Source organism: Trachemys scripta, chromosome 2, assembly GCF_013100865.1.
Source record: "Trachemys scripta elegans isolate TJP31775 chromosome 2, CAS_Tse_1.0, whole genome shotgun sequence".
Lineage (NCBI taxonomy): Eukaryota > Metazoa > Chordata > Testudines > Emydidae > Trachemys > Trachemys scripta.
In genome coordinates this window covers 83,098,594-83,113,367 of record NC_048299.1, presented here as the reverse complement: position 1 = coordinate 83,113,367, position 14,774 = coordinate 83,098,594, and positions in this window count along the sequence as shown.

Genomic DNA, 14,774 nt, shown 5'->3' with positions numbered 1-14,774 from the left:
GACTGGCCGGAGCGCCGGGGGGATGGCGGTGAGCCCGCTGCAGCTCTGCTCTCCCTGGTGGCCGGAGCGTCAGGAGGCCGCGGGGAGGGCGGAGAGCTCGGCCGGGGTTCTGCTCTCCTCAGCGGCCAGAGCACTGGGGGGAGGGCGGCGAGCCTGCCGCGGCTCCGCTTTCCCCAGCGGCCAGAGCACCGGGAGGAGGGCGGCGAGCCCGGCCGGGGCTCCGCTCTCCCCGGCGGTCAGAGCACCGGGGGAAGGCAGTGAGCCCACTGCGGCTCCACTCTCCTCGGCGGCCAGAGCACCAGGGGAGAGCGGCGAGCCTGCTGCGGCTCCACTTTCCCCAGCAGCCGGAGCGCCGCGGGGAGAGCGGCAAGCCCAGTCATGGCCCCGCTCTCCCCCAGCGCCGCGCCGCCCCCGCTCCAGGTGCCGCCCCAAGCACATGCTTGGTGGGCTGCTGCCTGAAGCCGGCCCTGGATCTCACATCAGTTGCATACTGGTGTAACAACTCCACTGACATCAGTGGAGTTACTGCTGATTCTAACAGGTGAATAGGTAAGTAAAATCAGAATCAAATCTTCAAATACTATATATGACGTTGCACCCCATATTCTTTATGGAAATATGCTTATGATATGTATATGGCATAACAGATGTTTTATGCAAGATGGGTCTTGTATGGTATTATTGGAAAAGTTATATTTTATTGAATGTGATTATGCAATTTGTATGCACGTATCATTTCTGTATCTAATGTTAGGAATATTGACTATGTAACAATTACAACTGTGTGCGTACTTGGGAGACACCCCCGACACGCCATCAGCCTGGATGGGCCATTAGGAAGAAACAATAAGACTATGAAGATATTTTCTCCTTCCTGAGAGGCATCCTGGGACATTGCTGTGACACTACCAGGTCAGGTGGGCCTGTCACCTGGTACTAAACACCATCTTGGACTTCTAGTAATTTTCCACTAAAAGGAGGGGGAGGTCAAGACTGGGAAACAAAAGATTCCCACCTTATGTAAATCTTATTTAAGGCTGGAGAGTAAGTTGATCTTGCTTCTCTCTTCACTGAATCCCTCTGAGGATGACTGCTGGAAACATCTAAGGAACAAGGACAAAGGGAAAGGGGAAGGAGTACTGAACCCAGGCTGGAAAAGGAATTTGGTCTGTGAATAAGATACCTGAAGATTTAAGCTGCAAGCAGGGTAGCTAACCTTCAAGAATTTCTGCAACCTGCCCAAAATCGACATTTTGGGGTGAGAAATGACTACTTGTAACCAGTTTCTTTAAGATCTTAAGCTTAGTATGCATGTTCTGTTTTATTTGCTTAGTAATCTGCTTTGTTCTGTTTGCTATCCCTTATAATCACTTAAAATCTACCTTTTATAACTTATTTCTTGTTTATAACATAACCTAGTTTGTGCAATTCATATCTGGGGGCGGGGGAGGGGAGAAGCTGTGCATCTCTCTCTCCACATTGAGGGAGAGGGCAGATTTTTATGAGCTTGCGCTGTGCAGACTTTTCTATACAGCGCAAGACAATACTGTGTTGGGTTTACTCCCCAAAGCGGGTGTGCACATGAGTGCTGGGTAATTTCCTAGCTGAATCTTCCCATAGAGAGCTGATTGCAGATGCTGTGTGATTCTACAGCTGGTGCGTCCTTATCTGTGTGTGTGTGTGTGCTGCCAGAGGCCGGAGAGCCTGCTTCAGCAAAACAGGGAGAGGAAGCCCAGGCAAGTGGAGCAGGCAGGCTCAGTGAAACCCTAGGACATCAGGTGGCATCCCAGATGAGGGGGGGACGGTGAGGGGTCCAACCAGTGACAATGGCCTTGATTCTCCAATGACTTGTGTAGTCATTTATACCTCACAAAGTGGGTATAAAATGCTAACACCGGTGTAAGTGAGGGGAGAATTCTGCTATAGGTCGTGTTTTACATCCATATTCCACAGGTATAAATGACTAGGCAAAGTACAAGGCAGCCATAAATCTAACCCAATCTGCCTATTAAGGTATGGTCCATAATATGAAAAATGGAAAGCCCTGAGTTAAGCTTATGATGGGCTGACTGCACCTAACTTAATAACCCATTGCGTTCAGCCACCCTTCAAAATAGCATGACTCACCATAGCCACATCTATTGCATGTTTGCACTGATGAAATTCCAGAAGGGGTCAGAGCTAGATCAACATTTCACACCATTTGCCAAATAATTAAAATTAGCGATATGCTGTCATCTGGAAGGGGGGAGATTTAGAGCCTATTATTAGGGAGAATAAATTACATTTGACATTGGAAATATTAATTGATGTGCCCAGGAGTCCTGGGACATGTAACCAAAGGGAATGTTTAAATGTATGAGTTTACAAAACTTTTAAGCTAAATCAAATGCAGAAATTAGCTCTAAGGGATACGGGGCCAAATTCTTCTCTGTTACCTTCATGCAATTCCTTTGAAGTCAGAGTGGTTACAGTCATGTAGCAGAAGTATTTGGCCCATTGTGTGGATTTATGACATTCCATGCAGCATCTGGGGTCCACAAACATGAAATAAAGGATTTTTATCAGACTGCTATAACTTTGCATGAATATATTGCATGTTATTTCAAATAAAATGGTACTCATTTTACACAACCTAGTAGTCTCAAAGTTCAAAGAATTTTTAAATACATTTCACCATAATTTATTTATGCAGAAAGAGTTCCTTATCTTCTGAACTTTCAGATTGCAGGGTTGACCAAAATGCAAAGCATTTCCTCCTAAATGTTTCAGAACACCATGTGCGAGACAGAGTAACAGGGGGGGGAAAAATTTGCTACAGAATGTTACGATACCTAGGCATCAGGAATTTTGCAGTTGAATTATACATAGCTGCTAATGAAAAGCCAGGAACAATCTATAAGGAACACAGCAATATTTTGTACTTCTCTCAAAGCACTTAACAAAGAATAAGTATTATATTTGCCATTTTACATGTGGGAAAATGGAGGCAGAGAGGTAAGTGACTTGTAAGATGTCACACAGTGAGTGTTAGTAACAGATTGAGGAATACAATGCAGGTCTCTGACTCCCAGTCCTGTGTTAGTTTGCTATGAATAGGGTCCTACCAAATTCACAGCCATGAAAAACGCATCACGGACCATGAAATCTGGTTTGCCCGCCATGAAATCTGGTCTTTTGTGTGCTTTTTACCCTTTACTATACAGATTTCATGGGGGAGACCAGCATTTCTCAAACCAGGGGTCCTTATTCAAAAGGGAGATCACAGCGTCCCATCAGCAGTAGCACAGAAGTAAGGGTGGCAATACTATACCATGCCACCCTTACTTCTGCACTGCTACCTTCAGAGCTGGGTGGCCGGAGATTCACAGCTGCTGTCTGAGGGCCCAGCTCTACAAGCAGCAGCACAGAAGTAAGGGTGGCAATACCATACCGTGCCATCCTTACTTCTCCGCTGCTGCTGGCAACGGCGCTGCCTTTAGATTGGGGCTCCCCGCTTGCAGCTGCCCCTCTCTAGCTGCCCAGCATCACCACCAGAAGCAGCTGCGCAGAAATAGGGGTAGCAGTACTGCAACCCCTCCTACAATAATCTTGCAACCCCCTTGTAGGGTCAGGACCCCTACAATCACAACACTGAAATTTCAGATTTAGATAGCTGAAATCATGACATTTATGATTTTTAAAATCCTATTACCATGAAATTGACCAAAATGGACCATGAATTTGGTAGGGCCCCAGCTATGAAAAACAGGGAATGCCAGTTTAAAGAGAGAGAGAAAGAGAACACACAGGCCAGATCCTTAGTTGGCATAAATCAGTGTAGCTCATTGCCTTTAATAGAGCTGCATCAGTTTAACCCAATTGCAAATATAGCCCTCTCTTCATACAGACTGTATTGAATTTAGTGGAGCTATGCTAATTTATGCCAGCTAAGGATCTGACACACAGAATGTGTTACTATACAGGAGATGAGGAAGGAGAGGAGGTTGAGAGAGAATGAATACAAATACATCGTGGACAGCTATGAGGATTTTATTGTGATGAACTTGGGATGGCCCACATTACTCATGAATTAGCCTGGTCATTGCAAACGAGTGGCAATGAATCTTTAGCATTCAGCACAATTGCATATTGTGTTTATGCCTTTCATTTATATTTTGCCTTTTTTAGTCATGCAGTGTGCTTTCCCCTTTGAAGTGTTAGTTACTATGGAAACAAGGATGGCATCAGCAAAGGCACAGCCTAGCGACATCTGAAAAGGCAGAATATAGTAAGACTTACTTGGTTTTTAAATGTTTGACATGTATCCCAAAGTTAATGAAAGGCCAGTGTAATTTACTGGGACTCATCCCACACAAATACAGGTGGTGTTTCCACCAGGAGGGAACAGATTTCAAATCTGCTGTGGGACATTTGCTGATTCATTGCATCCCCACCTCAGCAATCACTGTGCTTGCCATGACCACCTCCTCTCATGTAGCTGTCAAGTTAGGATGGAGGAGAGGTAACAGGTGCTTTCCATTGACGCAACTTGTTCCCCAGCAGACTTCCTGCTCCAATGGGAGTCACCCTTGTCCTGCAGTGTGGCGGTAAGGGAGAGAGAGAAAAGGGATCAAATCAGGCACATCAAATTTTTGGTCATCTCTGTTTTTCCACTCAACCAGCATTTGCTCCCTATATGCCACCCTATGTGGGTGCACTACAGACACGGGCCAAGATAGTGAAGTGACCTGTGATTTTAGGGGATTCAGTGTTTGTGTGCCCAATTTGAGACACCTTAAAGGAGTCTCACGCTCAAAATGCTGAACACCCACCCTCCGAAAACTAAGCATTTGTTTCAAGTGGGGCACTGAAAAATACAGGCACTGAAAATCCCTAACACAGAGCGTAGGAATCAGGTAGTATCCCATTAAATAGTGAGTCCTCTAGTGGCCGTCAGTCCAGAAGCCACCAGAACCCAGCCAGAGCAGCAGTGCATATATGTGGCCAGGCCTTGTATGTTAAATATGTTTAGGAAACACAATTATTTGGACACCATGGTGACCATGTGGTTCTTCCACATTAAGTATTGTTTAAGAGAGCAAAAGACAACACATAGTCACCTTGGAAAATCATGGCCATTCTAGGAATGCCATTCTATTTGGTCAGCTAAAATGGGGCACGTGGAAACCAACCATAAAGAGGCCTATTATAAACGTATGTGGGCAACAGACTCTGAACCTGTATGGTAGCTCTGCAGCCCTGAATACACACTTGGTTGAATTTCAAGGACGGGAATGTAGTGCAAGCATTGCAGCATTGCTATATCTGTGTTCTTCTATTATATTGCTATCACAAGAAGCGCATGGAAGCCATGTGGCTATCAAATTACTGCTCTCTTACAGAAAAAACACAGGTTATAGCATTTGTTCAGTGCTTTCTGGCTCTGTTTCAAATACTCTGTAGCCCATAACCTTTTGTTTCCAGTATAACTAAAGATGCAAAAGTAAGGGATGGGTATTAAGTTCTGTCAAAAAATTGTTTTGTTCCCTCTAGCATTTTTTTGTAATACAGTTCACCAAGGTCAGGCCTTGAAACACTGCAATGTGCCAGGAAAGCCCTTCTGAAAAGAAATCCTTTTGTACTGCCTCTCAGCACTGTCTGTTCAAGGGCGATGGGTTTTAAGGTCCATTTATTATTTTCCAGCTTGTTTGCTGCATTCATAAATGGTCTTATTCCTACTGCCTCAGAGCACCTTCTGGCTTGTAAAGCATCCCCTATACCTTGCTTTGATAGTCTCCTCATCATTGGAACACCCCTCTCTCGGACTCAGACTATATGAATTAGAGCATTACAATACTGCATCTTATTTGCCAGATGATCACTGCTCTACAGCCAAAATGCTTCTGAAATAAATGTAGTCAAACGTTACTAATTCTGGGTCACTGAGAATGAAAATGATGCTTAAAATTGTTGATTGGCTCTAGTTTTCAAGATATGCTATTGGGTCAGTATATACGACCCTTGACTTGGGAATGGCGGAGGATAAGTGAGTTATAAAGGGAAGGGATCTCAATTTAAACCAGAAATGACTAAAATACATCTTTGACTGGATCTATGAATAAATCTATGACTGGGTTTGGACAGTATTTGCTTTTTAGGCAAAACAATGAATGATGCAATCTGAAGCTGGTATTGTGTCATACATTATATGAATTGCATCATGTTATTCCTAGAAGTCATGGATGATGCAATCATAGCTTACATCACTCTGCTGAACAAATTGCCCTATATCAGCTCTAGAAATCATACAGTGTCGTGCTCTCTTATTTGTCAGTGTTTGATTTTGCAAAGGGACACATTTCTGTTTAGCCAAAGTGAGCAGAGATGCCTTGTACTTGTGTGAACAGTGCAGATAACTTCTGCTATGTTTGTGGTGAAGTGACTTTTGCATCACAAAAGTGCAGTATAACCACTATGATTAAGAAAGCCTATCACCTTTATTTTGGCTGCAAAATTGGAGATCAGGACAAGAGGTGGGCCCCACACATATGCTGCAACACTTGTGCAACAAATCTTCACCAGTGGTTGAACAGGAAAAGGAAATCTATGCCTTTTGCAGTGCCAATGATTTGGACAGAGCCAACAGATCATACCAGCAATTGTTACTTCTGCATGGTGCCTCCAGTTGGGAAAGGTGTGTCAAAGAAGAAAAAGTGGACTGTGCATTATCCAAACATTCCATCAGCTATATGCCCAGTACCCCACAGAGAAGGACTGCCGGTTCCTGATGCACCAGAATCATTCTCACTTGAGTCAGACGAGGAAGAGGAAGAGGATGAAACTTCTGGTCCTGAACCATCAATGTCACAGGACCCACATTTTCTCCCATCCTCCTCCTCCGAACCACACCTCATAACACAAGGTGAACTGAATGACCTTGTCAGGGATTTGGAACTACCCAAGAGTAAGGCAGAGCTGTTGGGTTCCAGACTACAGCAGTGGAATCTCCTGGCAGGTGATGTTAGGGTTTCCATGTTCCGTGACTGTCAAAAGGATCTTGTCCCATTCTTCTTCATGGAAGGTGATCTTGTAGCCTGCAACAACATCGATGGTGTGATGGCAGCCCTCAACATCGTTCACGATCCAGATGAGTGGAGACTCTTCATTGATTCATCAAAGACGAGTCTTAAAGCTGTTTTACTGCATAATGGCAATGTTTTGCTATCAATTCCAGTTGGTCATGCAGTCCATATGACGGAAACCTATGACAACATGAAACAACTTTTGAGGTGCATAAACTATGACCAACATCAGTGGCAGCTTTGTGGTGATTTGAAGGTTGTTGCTCTCTTGCTTGGTCTGCAGACTGGATACACAAAGTACTGCTGTTTTCTCTGCGAATGGGATAGTCATGCAAGAGATTCCCACTACATCAAGAAAGATTGGCCACTCCGACAGTCATTGGAGCCTGGGAGGAAAAGTGTTCAGCATCCACCACTTGTTGAATCAAGGAAGATTTTGTTACCGCCCTTACACATCAAGCTGGGTCTGATGAAGAACTTTGTCAAGGCCATTGACAAAACATAAGCAGCTTTCAAGTACCTCCATGGAAAATTTCCAAGGTTAAGTGAAGCTAAGATAAAGGAAGGTGTCTTTGTTGGTCCTCAGATTTGTGAACTTCTTCGAGATGATGCATTTGACCATGCACTGCGTGGCAAGGAAAAGATGGCATGGAAAGCCTTCCAGTTAGTGGCAATAAATTTTCTTGGAAACAACAAGGCAGACAACTACAGGTTGTTGGTGGAAAACCTCCTCAAGGCATACAAAAGCCTTGGTTGCAACATGTCACTAAAGAGACATTTTTTGCACTCTCATCTAGATGTTTTTCCACCGAACTGCGGAGCAGTGAGCGACGAGCAGGACGAGCGATTTCACCAGGACATTGCAACAATGGAGAAACGCTATCAGGGCAAATGGAGCCCATCAATGCTTGCAGACTATTGCTGGACAGTGACAAGAGATGCTCCATTTAATGAATACAAGAGACAAGCCAAGAAGCGCCGAGTAGACACTGAATAGGACTAAACTATGTACATAATAGTTTTTTGCCTTTTGTTTCATAATAAATTTTATTTATATAACCCTTTTGCTGATTTTTAAAGTGTTACATAAACAGGACAGGTGAAATATTATCATGTAAAGCAACCATAAACACATGAAAAGACCTAGGTTTACGATTTATGATTAAAACTCTACTATCTACACAATATACATAGACATAAAATGTAAAAACTTAAATATCTTAGAAACAGTAGCCAATCAGTTGTTTTAATTGTCATATTTGAATTCAGCACATCAAAATACATAATAAATAGCACATTTTATCTCTGAAGCAGACGACTTCTCAAAAATTGTAGACCAGTGTAGTTTACTGCTAGGAGGGGTCACAATCCTGCATTCCTTGTGTAACTGAACCCCTTCTGATTTCAATGTCAGTCTGGGCTGAACAAGATACACAGAATTGGGCCCAAAGTGATAGGCTGAGATAAAATCTGAAGCCACTAAGAGAACAGAATTAGACAGAATCCTTTGTGATTTTGATATCGCAGTGAAATCGCTCACTGGACTTGGAAAACTTCTCACTTATTGTTTATATTCTGTATTCAATTGTTCAAAAATAGAAATCATTTCTTGAGGATAGTGATCATTGTATGAGCAGGCAGAGGCCTTGCCAGTAAATCTCCACAAATCTATACTGTGCAGATATGACAGGGATGGATGCCCTATAATGAATACCTTGTGCAGAAATTAGACTGTGGCACACTGAGAAAATTGAGGAATCAACGTTTGAGAAATGGGTTAAACTCCTTACTTCACATTATGACCTAATTATATTGTTCTATAGGCAGTGTATTTTATGGCCCTCCATCACTGCTCCTTGTGGATTTATTACCATAGATTCATTATTTGTTGAGACATGCTTTCCTCAGTGAATAACCACAGCAACAATACTTAGTATTAGCAAGTAGCTCTAGCATGGAGAAACAAATCCATCTTGCTGAAAGGAGAATGTGGGTATCAATATTCAGAAGACTTGAACCTGTGAATCAGAGCACGCTCAACACTCCCCCCTCCCCCCAAGTCAATTTGGACTGGGACCATAGTTGTCAGAGGATCAACTTTTAGTGGTGATAACTTATTTGGAAGTTGGATAAGAGTGATCTTGATTTAAGTGTTTGAAAAAGATCTAGCAATTTTGCTTAGGTTTGAGATCACCATAACTGGGGCATTTTCATCCACTGTGAAATAAAATCAACATACATTTACATATTTCATGCAATCAGCTGAAGTGGAGGCATGTGTGGAAAGGAGAAGTATTGTGGCCAGAATATATAACTCCAGCATTATTATGAGACAGTTTGAGGATTTGAAATTTGCTTCACAGAGCATTTCCTAAACAAATAGATTTATTTCATATAAGGAAAACCCAGGTTTTTGCATAAAGCGGTATACTTTGTTCAACAGGTGGTAATCTTCCCTTTGAGTCATTACTAAACCATTGTTCTAGCATAGCGCTGTCAATGTGATGCTACAGATACAATTTTTTGGAGGACACACAAAAGCAAGATCCAAACTCATGGCCTTGCTGACAAACATAGGGAAGTTAACCCTGGTATCCTTCTATCCTAGTCAAACTCCATTAGACTAAATACTTTTTACTTCCATACATTTCCCCGTGAAGTTGTATTTGGTTGATGTCTTCTTCACAGTTTGTCCTAAACCTGAGGACAAACCTAAACCTGATACTGATCTCACAATGGGGTAAACTCTGTTGACTCCAAGCAGAATTAACTTAGGCTCTGAACCTGCAACCCCCTCAGGAACGGATGAGGGTTGTGTGGGTGTGGGGTGCCTGGCCAATGGTAACACATGCTGATAAGGAACCAGATAAGCAGTACTGAAAGGCAGAGAGCTAAATCTAAACTGGGTAGGAGGTGGTTTGCCTTGTCCATGGCATCATAAATCTTTCCAGGTTGAGGGAATACTTTCTAACACTGCATGACCGACTTCAAAATTTTCTGGTTCTGTATGCCCTCTCTATAGCCATTTCCATAAATTATTTATGGTGGTGACCATTATCCTTCTAAATTCTTGTACTGATTGTGCGCACCACACTGGCCCTCAAAATGCAATGGGCAGCCCCGGTAGATTTTGAAGGACAGTCCCCCTCATAGTACCAGAACTATAACAACATTGCTTCAATAGGAAACAATGGGCACTTGCTTTCATATTTTAAGTAGCTCTCTTTTCAGAAATTCTAAGCCACCGTTGTATATTTCAGCTCCAGAGGCCCCCTTGTGAAATAATCACATACAAAATAGTTGACTCAAAATAGATATTTTTTAGGATTTTATCAATGAAGGTAATAGTGAGGAGGAACAGGAGGTGGTGGAGGTTAAGGAGGCAGGGCAACAAAACTTTAGTGGCTAAAGGGAGAAAACAGGCTGATCCCTACAGCCCCAGGGAGGCAAAAAGTGAGGAGATTACAATGGGAAATATGACCGAGTGTAACACACCTAAATACTTAGAACATAAGATTTTTGTGGGAATCAAAGGGAATTCCCCCCACTCCCTGGGTACTTCAGCATTGCATAATGAAATAGCTACATTATGGCGTTTTTCACCTTCCTCTCAAGCATCAAGGACAGGATGTCAGAATAGATGGACCAGTGGGCTAATGTGGTCTTTCAGAGGTACGAACAGGGAACTGAATCCACATTTTTGCACTTTGAAGCCATCTCCAGTTAAGCGTAAAAATGGCAATTGATGTGCTCCCTTTATGTATTCAGTCAGAGTTGCTGGCTTTAGTGATGAAAATAAATGTTTACTGCTTTTTACTCTGTTTAGCCTTGCAGCGCCTGCACAGATAAGGGTGAGTTACATTGTGCAATCTCAATGAAGGAAATATCACTGAGGACATAACTAGAGCACACTGGGGTTGCATAGGTATAATTTGGTCTCTGGATGCTTTACTACTGCCGATGATGAATGAGATTGAAAGAACCCAGTTGAACCCCAAGAATTGGAAGTGAGTTTGCCAGACTCAAAGTCAGAGAAAATACCTTTTTACTTGCAAACTGAACACATTTGATAATTAAATCGTGGCATGCAAATATATACAGAGCCCAACAATGCCCTTTTTTTTTTTCCACTAAATTACTTTTCAGAAGGAGAACCACACTTTAAAGAGGAGTAAGATCAGCTGAAAAAAAGAAATAAAATTGAAGCCATAAGAGGGTATAAGTGTTGCTGCTCGTTACAAAATATATGTTCATTCACTTAAGAGAAATCTCATCCTAATTGAATTGCTATTTAAATAACCGATGAAGGCTTCTCTTGTGAATCAGTGGTGAACATTTTAGATTTAAGTGACATTTTTATAAAGACTAGAGATGTAGTACACATCAAGGTTAATATAGTATTAACGGGACTGATTCTCTTCTCACTTGCACTGGTCTTACACCAGTGAAACTCCAAAAGCCTTGAAAAAAAAAATTGCAGTGGTCAGATGGAGGCTGACCCTAAGAATGAAGGAGGCTGAATATAGTTTCCCCTTAAGAACTGGATGATAAGAGCTGTGAAGACTTCCCTGAAATGTTAAAGTCACTATTCCAAAAATACATTTTCTAGAAGAAAAGATACCAATTTATTTAAAAAGGCAAGCAGAGGCAAATAGCATGTCTGATTTCCTGGTTAGTATTACAAAGCTGTTCATGATCTGTCATTTTGCTAACTGTCTAAGAAAAGCCCTAAGGATTTTTTTTTTAAATCAACTGAAGATGTAGTTAATTAAGGAGATCTAACTGCCTTATTTTGAGGTGCAGACATGACATATAGCACCTACAAAAATTCCACAGCCATCTAAATCTTCCCGAATTGTTGAACCTGATTCAGTACATATCTGGCTTCTTTTTCAGAAATGGAGAGCCACATGCCCTTACATATCAAGGGCCAATCCCATCATTTGAAACTCAGAGATGAATTGGTGTGTCTGTGTGGAACCTCTCTTAAGTCAATGGGGCTCCATGTGGACAAACAGGTCCACACGTGTTTGTAAACCGCAGCAGACCCAAAGTCAGCATAGTGGCAGCCAAATAAGGATTAGCAGACTCTTTTACATAACAGACCTGAACCTTCAAACAAAACTAAGCTCAAACATTTTTAAGTGAAAAATTTCCTGCAAACTTAATGTTTTCCTTCTTTTGTTCTTTCAGTCACACATGATTTCATTTTTACCCATCTCTTCATGTATTGGTTTTGACCAGAAGCAGGAACAGCTGACATGTCATAAGATAACCCATGTTTGAAGAATTAGCAGTTTGCTTGGAAGAATAAAAACTTCCAAGAAGCTATTCCCATAATTTTCTCAGCCCAGTTTTACAAAAAGAGTTTTGTGAAGGTTCACATAAGCCTCCCAACTCTCAAGTGTTTATCTTAACTGGGTCTTTGAAACACAAGGAATCAAATTAAGCCGATGGAGTTAATACAGCATCAGGAAAAAAGCAGTTTTAATAATTCAAGAACACTATCTCTATGATTTGTTGTCAGGGCACCACATATAGACTTGAGTACACAGCCTTTATACAGCTGTCTAAAATGACACATTGTGCCCAACTGTCCTGTAACTCATACTGATATAAATTATGAATAATTCACCGAAGCCAATGGAGTTATGCTGCTTTATAACCAGTGTAAGTGAGAGGAAATCAGGCCCTCTGAACCAGATCCTGCAGTTCTTAATGCCCTGTGTGGCTATTGTACTGGTGAGCTGTTGCAGAATGTCTTCAGTTTCAATGGATAAAAGATACTTGAGATTATTCTTTGAATTGCATAAATATTAAATGGTTTCCCAAATCTCCTATTTTAACATCCAATAATTAGTATTTTCTAATAGAGTGCAAAATTTCAGGCGAACTCTTTCTTTAGCCATCTGTCTCCTCTACAAATAGTGCCAGGGCTGAGAAGGTTCAGAGAAACATGCTTAATCACGATAACTTTCCAACATTATTGAAGAAAAAGATTTCCCATAAGGCCCACAATTCATTTAAAAATAAAACTTCAAGCCATGCTATATCTTAGAGAATCCTGCATTCTTTACAACCGGGGGGCCGGGGGGATATCCTTAGATAATATTTTCACTAGTAATTTCCTTTTTTATGATCAGTGGAGATAATTTAATGCTTCCCAATTACACCCAGTAGCTCTGAACCTATTCTTGCACACTCCACCAGTGGAGTTACACTTGAAAATTATCAGTGGAGCTGTACCTTTATAACCAGTGAGAAAGCCAAATCGAACCCAGGGGCTGCATATTCCTCATACCACACTAATAAAAAACAAATGTCATCCCTGCAAGGAATCAAACCTGCATAAAAAGGCTCAGTTTCTAAAAAACATAAGATACAAACCCCAAGATTAGATCTGGTAATCTTTTTCAATCCAAATGGTTTATTTTCTCCAAAAAGTTCATGAAAAATTGATAACAGTTGAAGTTTTTTGATTTGTGTGAAAAGGGTCATGTCTTTTTGATTGTTTTAAGTAGTGCTAGTGAAGTTTGTTATTTACTAAAAATGGCTTTTGATTAATGAAAAATTTCTAACGACTTCCCTCAAAATATGAGTGAAATCTTTAGACAAGATGAAAAGTGGGTAAATTTTGCACATTTGGTAAAGAAAACTTGGAAATGTTAAATATTTTCGCACAAAATAGATTTTATTTTATTTTTAACACTAAAAGGAAATCAGTATTTACATTTGTAAATAGTCTGTGATCTGAAACTTGCAGTTGGTTAATAGGCCAGGGCAGGTACAAGACAGGTTACCATCATACTTGTTCTCTCTGGAATCCTTGAAGGATACATCTGGATTTGGAGGCAGTGTATCTGTGAACAGGTTCCTCCATCTCCTGGAAATGCTGGCTGGTAGGCACTCTTTGTGAATTAGGCAGCCTATGTAGTCCATCAGGGTACTGCCACCCAGTGTTTTTATTATTGTTTATGTTACAAGTACATTGCAACATGGCAGCAGTTATGTGGAGCCCCCTTCCTGCTCCCTGGCTCAGCCTTTTATACGGCTTGCTTTTCTTCTCAGAGCTACCCAGCTGGTAAGCTAATTACCTCACCAGCACATCAGGGTCCCAACTGGTGCAAGTCATCCCATCCCTTCTACCTTTCAAACCCAAACTCTCTCAGTCCTTCCTACTCTAACTACATCCTATGCGCTGGGTATTTTAAGTGACTAGGGTGTTGGCTTCCACAGGGCTCTGTTTTCAGCTAACAGCACCACGTCACCAAGTAACCAAGACCTTGTATGTGCTTCAGCACAGTATTAATTTTCAGGATGCTATAAATCTGATATGATTGTTGTGATGTCTAAATATCTACAGTAAAGAGAATTCCAAGGACAAATAGCAATATAGAGTTGTATAAGTTTGACAAGGAGTGCCAAGTACTTCTGCTTAGTTGGGATTTGCTCTGTAAATATTAGTGATTGTTAATTATAATTCACAGCATTTATTGTTGGATATGCAACTTTTGAGAGAGGATCCTAAATCCTCCACATGACCTAGATCAGGATGTTGGAAAAAGATGCATCATGGTGTACAACAACTGGCAACAAAATGATTTTAAGTTTGTAACAGTGAGTTCTTTCCTAGGTGTTTGGCTGGTGGGTCTTGCCCAAATATTCAAGGTCTAACTGATCGCCATATTTGGGGCCAGAAAGGAATTCCCC